The sequence below is a fragment of the Triticum dicoccoides genome, chromosome 7B, assembly GCF_002162155.2.
Source record: "Triticum dicoccoides isolate Atlit2015 ecotype Zavitan chromosome 7B, WEW_v2.0, whole genome shotgun sequence".
Classification (NCBI taxonomy): Eukaryota; Viridiplantae; Streptophyta; class Magnoliopsida; order Poales; family Poaceae; genus Triticum; species Triticum dicoccoides.
In genome coordinates, this window is record NC_041393.1 from 542,476,905 (window position 1) to 542,488,608 (window position 11,704).

The window sequence follows — 11,704 nt, forward strand, 5'->3', positions numbered from 1 at the left end:
CCACTTCAAACCAAACTGGCTCTCGGCGGAAATGATCTTTGTCCCCAAAGAGGGCGTCTATCAGGATTTTGCCGATTGGTGAGCAGGAAAGGCCAGGAACAATGCCGTGGAACACAGTCCGGCTGCTCTGAAGCTGTCTTTGCTTGATTCCTAACTTCTCCATGGTATCCTTGTACAGGATGTTGATACTGCTGCCTCCGTCTATCAGTACTCGCGAGAAACGAGCAGCCCGCCTATCTATGGCGAGTGTGGCGCCTAAGACCAGGGCGTAGGAGCTCGGATTCGGCATCACCTCTGGGTGATCAGCTCTGCTCCAACTGATAGGCTTCTCGGACCAGTGCATGAACTGTGGAGTGCTTGACGCGACTGCATTCACCTCTTGCTGCTGCAGCCGCCTGCTGCATCGATCGTCAGCCACACTGGTGAACACCACATAGGCTCTGTGCTTTTCTGGGTACTCATCTTGTATTGCGCCGACTGGCTTGACAGCCGGCTGCTGGGGCGGCGGTGGAGGCGGCGGCCCAGCAGGCGGGGGAGGTAGGAGGCCGTCTCCCTTAGCGATTCTGGTGAGCCAGTGGCACTTCCGGGTGGTGTGGTTTGACGGCTTCGCGCCGCTGTGGAACTTGCAGGGGCCATCTAGGGTCTGCTTGTAGGAGAAGGCCGGCAACCAGTTGGACTTGCCGCCTTTCTGCCGCTTGGCCGGAGGCTGCTCCTCTGGCTGTTGGTCTTCGATTGCCGCAACTTGTCGGCTGCTGGAAGCCAGCTGTGGGGCTTTGCGCTTGTGGTCGTTCTGAGGTTGCCGCCGACTGCTGTCCCCAGCCGGAGTTCTGGGAGCCTGAGGGGCAACTTTGCCAGTCGCACTAACTTGGATCTCCGCCTTCATCGAGGAGTCGGCTGTGGCGTACTTGTCTGCTATGATTAGCAGCTCGTCTAGGGTCTCCGGCTCGTCGCAGAGGAGCTTGTGCTTGAGGAGGGTGCCTTCTCTACACCCGGCAGTGAAGTACTCGATAGCCTGCACCTCATGCACGGCCTCGCAGGAGTTCCGAAGCTCGGCCCAGCGCGTGAGGTAGTCGCGAGTCGACTCGTTGGGGCCTTGCACGCACATGGAGAGCTGGCGAGGCTTGGGAGGCCTCTTGTATGTGCTCGTGAAGTTGAGAACGAAGGCTTCGGTGAAGTCGACCCAGCTGTTGATGCTGCGGGGCTTCAGGCTGTTCAACCATGTCCGGGCCATGCCCTGGAGCATGAGTGGAACATACCTTACGGCAACACGCTTGTTGCCATTTGCTATATTGACGGCCGTGGAGTAATCAATCAGCCAGTCCTCCGGCTTCATGGTGCCGGTGTACTTGGGCGTATCTTTGGGGAGCGTGAACCCTTTGGGAAAGGGCTCGTCCCGGATGCGGGGTCCAAAACAGGGAGGACCCAACTCGTCTTCTTCTTCTAGTGCCAGGGATCGGTGGAGTCGGTCGATCCGGTGGTGGGCGTCATTTTCTACGACTCCCTCTCGGCGGCCAAGGCGGTCGCCGAGAGTCGGATGCTCAACGGGTGGCGGGGAGACTCGTCTTTCTTTGCGAGGAGGAGGAGGCACATAGTCGTCCCGCCGTTCTACTGCTTTGGGGCGGCCGTCTTGGTCGCGCTCGATGGTGATGCGAGTCCGATGTGGGTGACAGCCGGCTCCTTGTCTTTCTTTCCGCGGACTCCGCCAGTCGGTGTCCGAGACGTCGCGCCTTGATCTCGGCGGGGAGGCAAGTCGTCGTTTTGTCGTTGCGGCGCCTCCGTGCGACAGCCGGCTTCGTTCTGCGCGGTAGTCGCATCGAGGAGTTGCTGAACTCGCTCCGTCATCAAGCGGCGCTCCTCACCCTCGAAGTTGTCCAGCTCGTCTGCCGCCGCCTGGGCGGCGCGGATGTTCTCCCCAGGTGTGGCGTACACAGGGCGATCGGCCCCAAACAGTTTGGCGATTGCCACGCCGCGTTACCGGACCGCGCCTAGGCGGCTAGGCCCAGTCGGAGTCGACGAGCTGCCCACGGCGCGATCCATCTCACGCTGGTAGGCTTCTGACAAGCGTCTCATGCTTGCCAGCTTCTTCGCTCCCTCGACGAGCTGAAGGCGGCGCGCTTCCAGCATCTCGGCGTCAGCATCTCCCGGAATCAGCGCGGACAGGTCTCACAGAGCCGCGTCGAGCGGGTCGTGAGCGCCTTCGCTGGAGCGCTCGCCATGATCGAGGACGAGAACCTCCGTGACGGTGCTTCCGCCGCTCTCTACGCAAGGGAGCGGCTCGTCGTAGACCACCACGTTGGTGGGAAACGTGTCGAGCGACACGGTGTCGGAGTCGACAGCATCGGGTCGGTGGAGCCTATGGACTCCAGGTCTACGGCAGGCTCGCCGGCGACATGGAGTTGGTCGAGGAGGCCCGCGAGGAGGCTCTCGGGGCCGCCCGTGCCTGCGTCGGATGCAGGCTCGTCGGAGAGGCGAACCTCGCCGAGAAGTTCGGCGAGGCAGCTGGCTGCACAAGCGATCTCAGCGCCATGCAGCATGTCGGCGCAGACTCCGTCTGGTGTGCCAGTCTGGCTGCGCTCGCCAGGGAGGAATAGGGTTCCCGTCCAGAGCAGGTCTCCGGACGATGGTGCACCTCGCCCCATGGTGGGCGCCAAATGTCGGGGGTTGGGTACGACATATGCCAAAGCATGGCTTATCATGGTGGGAGCGAGTAGAACGTTGCCGGTGCCCGAAAGCGGGATGAGGCGAAGACATGCACGACGACGGATCTTACCCAGCTTCAGGGCTCTCCGAGAAGATAACACCCCTACTGCTGCTCTGCGGGGTCTCCGCATGATCACTATGGCAAAGTGAATACAAGGTTGCTCCTAGAGCTGTTTTTTGGAGGTAGGAGAGGGCAAGGCTAGCTCCCTCCTTCCTATATGATCGGGTCTAATACTAGAGAAGCTATCCCCCTTGCATGGGTGCCCCGAGGGGCTTATATAGGCCTGCCCCCCAGGGATACAATGGTAATCCGGCTGGGCGCGGGTCCCAGCCATCTGTCTCTCAGGCCGTCGTCTTCTCCGCCGACTGCTGGGGCCCACCGACAGGTCTGGTACTGTAGTAGTGCTTCTGATGACGCTGGCTTGGTCATGGGGTCATGGCAACAGTGCCGCCGTCTGGCGGACGATCACTGTCGCCATTCCCCGTCTTGTCTGGTTAATGGCGTGCGGGGCCCGTGGGAGGGGTCGGCCGACTCCAGGGGGCCGTCTCCCACGGGTCCGTCTTCGGGGCGCTCTCGCCGTCTTCTGTTCTCCCGCTGACGGGCGGGTCCTGCCGTCTCCGGGCCGTACAGGTAGGCCGTTGTGGGCACAGTGCGCCGCCCATTGAGGCTGAGGTCAGGGCAGGCATGGCAACAGTGCCACGCCACGATGGAGATTTCCAGCGATACGGCGCACTGTAGCCATGCCAGCCCCTCGTAGGCAGGGTAGAGACGGCCACACAATGACCGTACCCCGCCCCATCCATCATGGCGAAGGCAGGAAATGGTTGGACTCGCGGGCCGACTCCCATAGTCGTCTTATCTTGAAGTCGCCAGCCAAGAGTCGGCTCATCTCGAAGTCGTCAGCCAAGAGTCGGCTTAACTCGAAGTCGTCAGCCAAGAGTCGGCTTAACTCGAAGTCGTCAGCCAAGAGTCGGCTTAACTCGAAGCCGTCCCTGGGATTCGGCCGTGAGGGACAGTTGCTTCCAACTCCCAGGAGGCGGCTCTTCATCGTGGGGTCTTGAGGGGCGCAGTCTGCCCCAATGTTCTGAAAGGTTCTGGGGCTCGGGTTAGCCTACCCGTGGCCCATTACTCCGACAACACGGCTAAACAATCAACTTGTGTGTCTATGGGGTGCTCCCTCCCCCGTATATAAAGGAGTGGAGGAGGGGAAGGTCCATCCCTCTCATGGCGCGCCCAAGGGGGGAGTCCTACTCCCGGTGGGAGTAGGATTCCCCCTTTCCCAAGTTGGAGTAGGAGAAGAGGGAAGGAGGAGAGAGGGAGAAGGAAAGGGGGGCGCCGCCCCCCTTCCCTAGTCCAGTTCGGACCCAAGGGAGAGGGGGGCGCGGCCTGCCCTGGCTGCCCCTCTCTCTTTCTCCACTATGGCCCATTAAGGCCCAATAACTCCTCGGGGGAGATTCCGGTAACCCCCTGGTACTCCGGTAAATGCCCGAACTCACCCGGAACCATTCCAATGTCCAAACATAGCCTTCCAATATATCGATCCTTATGTATCGATCATTTCGAGACTCCTCGTCATATCCGTGAGCACATCCGGGACTCTGAACAACCTTCGGTACATCAAAACACACAAACTCATAATACCGATCGTCATCGAACGTTACACATGCGGACCCTACGGTTTCGAGAACTATGTAGACATGATCGAGACTCATCTCCGGTCAATAACCAATAGCAGAACCTAGATGCTCACATTGGTTCCTACATATTCTACGAAGATCTTTGTCGGTCAAACCGCATAACAACATACGTTGTTCCCTTTGTCATCGGTATGTTACTTGCCCGAGATTCGATCGTCGGTATCTCAATACCTAGTTCAATCTCGTTACCGGCAAGTCTCTTTACTCGTTCCGTAATGCATCATCCCGTAACTAATTCATTAGTCACATTGCTTGCAAGGCTAATAGTGATGTGCATTACCGAGAGGGCCTAGAGATACCTCTCCGACAATCGGAGTGACAAATCCTAATCTCGATCTATGCCAACTCAACAAACACCATCGAAAACACCTGTAGAGCATCTTTATAATCACCCAGTTATGTTGTGACGTTTGATAGCACACTAAGTGTTCCTCCGGTATTCGGGAGTTGCATAATCTCATAGTCATAGGAACATGTATAAGTTATGAAGAAAGCAAAAATAACAAACTAAACGATCATCGTGCTAAGCTAATAGATGGGTCAAGTCAATCACATGATTCTCTAATGATGTGATCCCGTTAATCAAATGACAAATCATGTCCATGGCTAGGAAACTTAACCATCTTTGATTCACGAGCTAGTCAAGTAGAGGCATACTAGTGACACTCATTTTGTCTATGTATTCGCACATGTATTAAGTTTCCGGTTAATACAATTCTAGCATGAATAATAAACATTTATCATGATATAAGGAAATATAAATAACAACTTTATTATTGCCTCTAGGGCATATTTCCTTCAGTCTCCCACTTGCACTAGAGTCAATAATCTAGATTACATAGTAATGATTCTAACACCAATGGAGTCTTGGTGCTGATCATGTTTTGCTCGTGAGAGAGGCTTAGTCAACGGGTCTACAACATTCAAATCCATATGTATCTTGCAAAACTCTATGTCTCCCAACTTGACTTGATCGCGGATGGAATTGAAGCATCTCTTGATGTGCTTGGTTCTCTTGTGAAATCTGGATTCCTTTGCCAAGGCAATTGCACCAGTATTGTCACAAAAGATTTTCATTGGACCTGATGCACTAGGTATGACACCTAGATTTGATATGAACTCCTTCATCCAGACTCCTTCATTTGGTGCTTCCGAAGCAGCTATGTACTCCGCTACACACGTAGATCCCGCCATGACGCTCTGCTTGGAACTGCACCAACTGATAGCTCCACCATTCAATACAAATACGTATCCGGTTTGTGACTTAGAGTCATCCGGATCAGTGTCAAACATTGCATCGACGTAACCATTTACTATGAGCTCTTTGTCACCCCCATAAACGAGAAACATATCCTTTGTCCTTTTCAGGTATTTCAGGATGTTCTTGACCACTGTCCACTGATCCACTCCTGGATTACTTTGGTACCTCCCTGCTAAACTAATAGCAAGGCACACATTAGGTCTGATACACAGCATTGCATACATGATAGAACCTATGGCTGAAGCATAGGGAATGACTTTCATTTTCTCTCTATCTTCTGTAGTGGTCGGGCATTGAGTCTGACTCAACTTCACACCTTGTAATATAGGCAAGAACCCTTTCTTTGCTTGATCCATTTTGAACTTCTTCAAAACTTTATCAAGGTATGTGCTTTGTGAAAGTCCAATTAAGCGTCTTGATCTATCTCTATAGATCTTGATGCCTAATATATAAGCAGCTTCACCGAGGTCTTTCATTGAAAATTCTTATGCAAGTGTCCTTTTATGCTATTCAGAAATTCAGTATCATTTCTGGTCAATAATATGTCATACACATATAATATCAGAAATGCTATAGAGCTCCCACTCATTTTCTTGTAAATACATGCTTCTCCAAAAGTCTGTATAAAACCATATGCTTTGATCACACTATCAAAGCGTATATTCAAACTCCGAGATGCTTGCACCAGTCCATAAATGGATCGTTGGAGCTTACACACTTTGTTAGCACCTTTTGGATCGACAAAACCTTCTGGTTGCATCATATACAACTCTTCTTTAAGATATCCATTAAGGAATGCAGTTTTGACATCCATTTGCCAAATTTCATAATCATAAAATGCGGCAATTGCTAACATGATTATTCGAACGGACTTAAGCATCGCTACGGGTGAGAAGGTCTCATAGTTGTCAAATCCTTGAACTTGTCGAAAACCTTTCGCAACAAGTCGAGCTTTGTAGACAGTAACATTACCGTCAGCGTCAATCTTCTTCTTGAAGATCCATTTATTCTCTATGGCTTGCTGATCATCATGCAAGTCAACCAAAGTCCACACTTTGTTCTCATACATGGACCCCATCTCAGATTTCATGGCCTCAAGCCATTTTGCGGAATCTGGGCTCATCATCGCTTCCTCATAGTTCGTAGGTTCATCATTGTCAAGTAACATGACCTCCAGAACAGGATTATCATACCACTCTGGTGCGGATCTTACTCTGGATGACCTACGAGGTTCGGTAGTAACTTGATCAGAAGTTTCATGATCATCATCATTAGCTTCCTCACTTACTGGTGTAGGAATCACTGGAACTGATTTCTGTGGTGAACTACTTTCCAATAAGGGAGCAGGTGCAGTTACCTTATCAAGTTCTACTTTCCTCCCACTCACTTCTTTCGAGAGAAACTCCTTCTCTAGAAAGGATCCATTCTTAGCAACGAATATCTTGCCTTCGGATCTGTGATAGAAGGTGTACCCAACAGTCTCCTTTGGGTATCCTATGAAGACACATTTCTCCGATTTGGTTCGAGCTTATCAGGTTGAAGCTTTTTCACATAAGCATCGCAGCCCCAAACTTTAAGAAACGACAACTTGGGTTTCTTGCCAAACCATAGTTCATAAGGTGTCGTCTCAACGGATTTAGATGGTGCCCTATTTAATGTAAATGCAACCGTCTCTAAAGCCTAACCCCAAAACGATAGCGGTAAATCAGTAAGAGAGATCATAGATTGCACCATATCTAATAAAGTACGATTATGACGTTCGGACACACCATTACGCTGTGGTGTTCCGGGTGGGGTGAGTTGCGAAACTATTCCGCATTGTTTCAAATGAAGACCAAACTCGTAACTCAAATATTCTCCTCCACGACTAGATCATAGAAACTTTATTTTCTTGTTATGATGATTTTCCACTTCACTCTGAAATTCTTTGAACTTTTCAAATGTTTCAGACTTATGTTTCATCAAGTAGATATACCCATATCTGCTCAAATCATCTGTGAAGGTAAGAAAATAATGATACCCGCCGCAAACATGAACACTCATCGGACCGCATACATTAGTATGTATTATTTCCGACAAGTCTGTCCTCACTCCATTGTTCCGGAGAATGGAGTCTTAGTCATCTTGCCCATGAGGCATGGTTCGCAAGCATCAAGTGAATCATAATCAAGTGATTCCGAAAGCCCATCAACATGGAGTTTCTTCATGCGCTTTACACCGATATGACCTAAACGGCAGTGCCACAAATAAGTTGCACTATCATTATTAAACTTATATCTTTTGGCTTCAATAGTATGAACATGTGTATCACCACTATCAAGATTTAGTAAAAATAGACCACTCATCAAGGGTGCATGACCATAAAAGATATTACTCATATAAATAGAACAACCATTATTCTCCAATTTAAATGAATAACTATCTCGCAGATATAATGTGCATGCTCAACGCTGGCACCAAATAACAATTATTTAGGTCTAAAACTAATCCCGAAGGTAGATGTAGAGGTAGCGTGCCGACGGCGATCACATCGACTTCGGAACCATTTCCCACGCGCATCACCACCTTGTCCTTAGCCAATCTTCGCTTAATCCGTAGCCTCTGTTTCGAGTTGCAAATATTAGCAACAGAACCAGTATCAAATACCCAGGCGCTAATGCGAGAATTAGTAAGGTACACATCAATAACATGTATATCAAATATACCTTTCACTTTGTCATCCTTCTTCTCCGCCAAATACTTGGGGCAGTTCCGCTTCCAATGACCAGTCCCTTTGCAGTAGAAGCACTCAGTCTCAGGCTTAGGTCTAGACTTGGGCTTCTTCACTTGAGCAGCAACTTGCTTGCTGTTCTTCTTGAAGTTCCCCTTCTTCCCTTTACCCTTTTTCTTGAAACTGGTGGTCTTGTTGACCATGAACACTTGATGCTCTTTCTTGATTTCTAGCTCCACAGTCTTTAGCATCGCGAAGAGCTCGGGAATTGTCTCATCCATCCCTTGCATATTATAGTTCATCATGAAGCTCTTGTAGCTTGGTGGCAGTGATTGAAGAACACTGTCAATGACACTATCATCAGGAATATTAACTCCCAGTTGAGTCAAGTGGTTGTGGTACCCAGACATTCTGAGTATATGTTCACTGACAGAACTATTCTCCTCCATCTTGCAGCTGTAGAACTTATTGGAGACTTCATATCTCTCAATCCGGGCATTTGCTTGAAATATTAACTTCAACTCCTGTAACATCTCATATGCTCCATGATATTCCAAACATCGTTGAAGTCCCGGTTCTAAGCCGTAAAGCATGGCACACTGAACTATCGAGTAGTCATTACCTTTGCTCTGCCAGATGTTCATAACATCTTGCGTTGCTCCTGCAGTGGGTTTGTCACCTAGCGGTGCTTCCAGGACGTAATTCTTCTGTGTAGTAATGAGGATAATCCTCAAGTTACGGACCCAGTCCGTGTAATTGCTACCATCATCTTTCAACTTAGCTTTCTCTAGGAACGCATTAAAAATCAACGGAACAACAGCATGGGCCATCTATCTAAAACAACATAGACATGCAAAATACTATCAGGTACTAAGTTCATGATAAATTAAAGTTCAATTAATCATATTACTTAAGAACTCCCACTTAGATAGACATCCCTCTAATCATCTAAGTGATCACGTGATCCATATCAACTAAACCATGTTCAATCATCACGTGAGATGGAGTAGTTTCCAATGGTGAACATCACTATGTTGATCATATCTACTATATGATTCACGCTCGACCTTTCGGTCTCAGTGTTCTGAGGCCACATCTGCATATGCTAGGCTCGTCAAGTTTAACTCGAGTATTCTGCATGTGCAAAACTGGCTTGCACCCGTTATATGTGAACGTAGAGCTTATCACACCCGATCATCACGTGGTGTCTCGGCACGACAAACTGTAGCAACGGTGCATACTCAGGGAGAACACTTATACCTTGAAATTTAGTGAGAGATCATCTTATAATGCTACCGCTGAACTAAGCAAAATAAGATGCATAAAGGATAAACATCACATGCAATCAATATAAGTGATATGATATGGCCAGCATCATCTTGTGCCTTTGATCTCCATCTCCAAAGCACCGTCATGATCACCATCGTCACTGGCTTGACACCTTGATCTCCATCGAAGCATCGCTATCATCTCGCCAACTATTGCTTCTACGACTATTGCTACCGCTTAGTGATAAAGTAAAGCAATTACATGGTGATTGCATTTCATACAATAAATCGACAACCATATGGCTCCTGCTAGTTGCCGATAACTGTGTTACAAAATATGATCATCTCATACAACAATTTATATAATCACGTCTTGACCATATCACATCACAACATGCCCTGCAAAAACAAGTTAGACATCCTCTACTTTGTTGTTGCAAGGTTTACGTGGCTGCTATGGGCTTAGCAAGAACCGTTCTTACATACGCATCAAAAAAACACAACGATTTTTCCTCAAGTTTGTTGTTTTAACCTTCAACAAGGACTGGGCGTAGTCACACTCGAAATTAAAGTTGGAGAAACAGACACCCACTAGCCACCTGTGTGCAAAGCATGTTGGAAGAACCAGTCTCGCGTAAGCTTATGCATAATGTCGGTCTGAGCCGCTTCATCCAACAATATAGCCGAATCAAAGTATGACATGCTGGTAAGAAGTATGACTATTATCGCCCACAACTATTTGTGTTCTACTCGTGCATATAACATCTACGCATAGACCTTGCTCGGATGCCACTATTGGGGAACGCAGTAATTTCAAAAAAAATCCTACGCACACGCAAGATCCATCTAGGTGATGCGTAGAAATGATAGGGAAGAGTGTTGTCCACGTACCCTCGTAGACCGTAAGAGGAAGCATTATGACAACGCGGTTGATGTAGTCATACGTCTTCACGATCCGACCGATCCTAGCACCGAAGATATGGCACTTCCGTGATCTGCACATGTTCAGCTCGGTTACATCCCACGAACTCTAGATCCAGCTGAGGTCGAGAGAGAGTTTTGTTAGCTCGATGGCGTGGTGACAGTGATCATGAAGCTACCGGCGCAGGGCTTCGCCTAAGCACTGCAACGATATGACCGAGGTGGAAACCTGTGGAGGGGGGCACCGCACATGGCTAAACAATCAACTTGTGTGTCTATGGGGTGCCCCCTGTTGGGGAACGTAGTAATTTCAAAAATTTCCTACGCACACGCAAGATCATGGTGATGCATAGCAATGAGAGGGGAGAGTGTTTTCCACGTACCCTCGTAGACCGAAAGCGGAAGCGTTAGCACAACGTGGTTGATGTAGTCGTACGACTTCACGATCCGACCGATCCAAGTACCGAACGTACAGCACCTCCAAGTTCATGACGTCCCACGAACTCCGATCCAGCAGAGCTTCGCAGGAGAGTTCCGTCAGCATGATGGCGTGATGACGGTGTCGATGGTGCTACCAACGCAGGGCTTCGCCTAAGCACCGCTATGATATTACCGAGGTGGAATATGGTGGAGGGGGCACCGCACATGGCTGGGAGAGATCAACAGATCAACTTGTGTATCTAGAGGTGCCCCCTGCCCCTGTATATAAAGGAGCAAGGGGGGAAGGCAGACGACCAAGAGGAGGGCGCGCCAAGGGGGGAGTCCTACTCCCACTGGGAGTAGGACTCCTCCTTTCCTTGTAGGAGTAGGAGAAGGGAAGGAAAAAGGAGAAGGAAGGAAGGGGGCGCCCCCCTCCCTAGTCCAATTCAGACCAGGCCATGGGGAGGGGTGCGGCCACCCTTTGAGGCCTTTCTCTCCTTTCCCGTATGGCCCTTTAAGGCACAATACGAATTCCCGTAACTCTCCGGTACTCCGAAAAATACTCGAATCACTTGGAACCTTTCCGATGTCCGAATATAGTCGTCCAGTTTTTCGATCTTTATGTATCGACCATTTCGAGACTCCTCGTCATGTCCCTGATCTCATCCGGGACTCCGAACTACCTTCGGTACATCAAAACACATAACTCATAATATAAATCGTCAC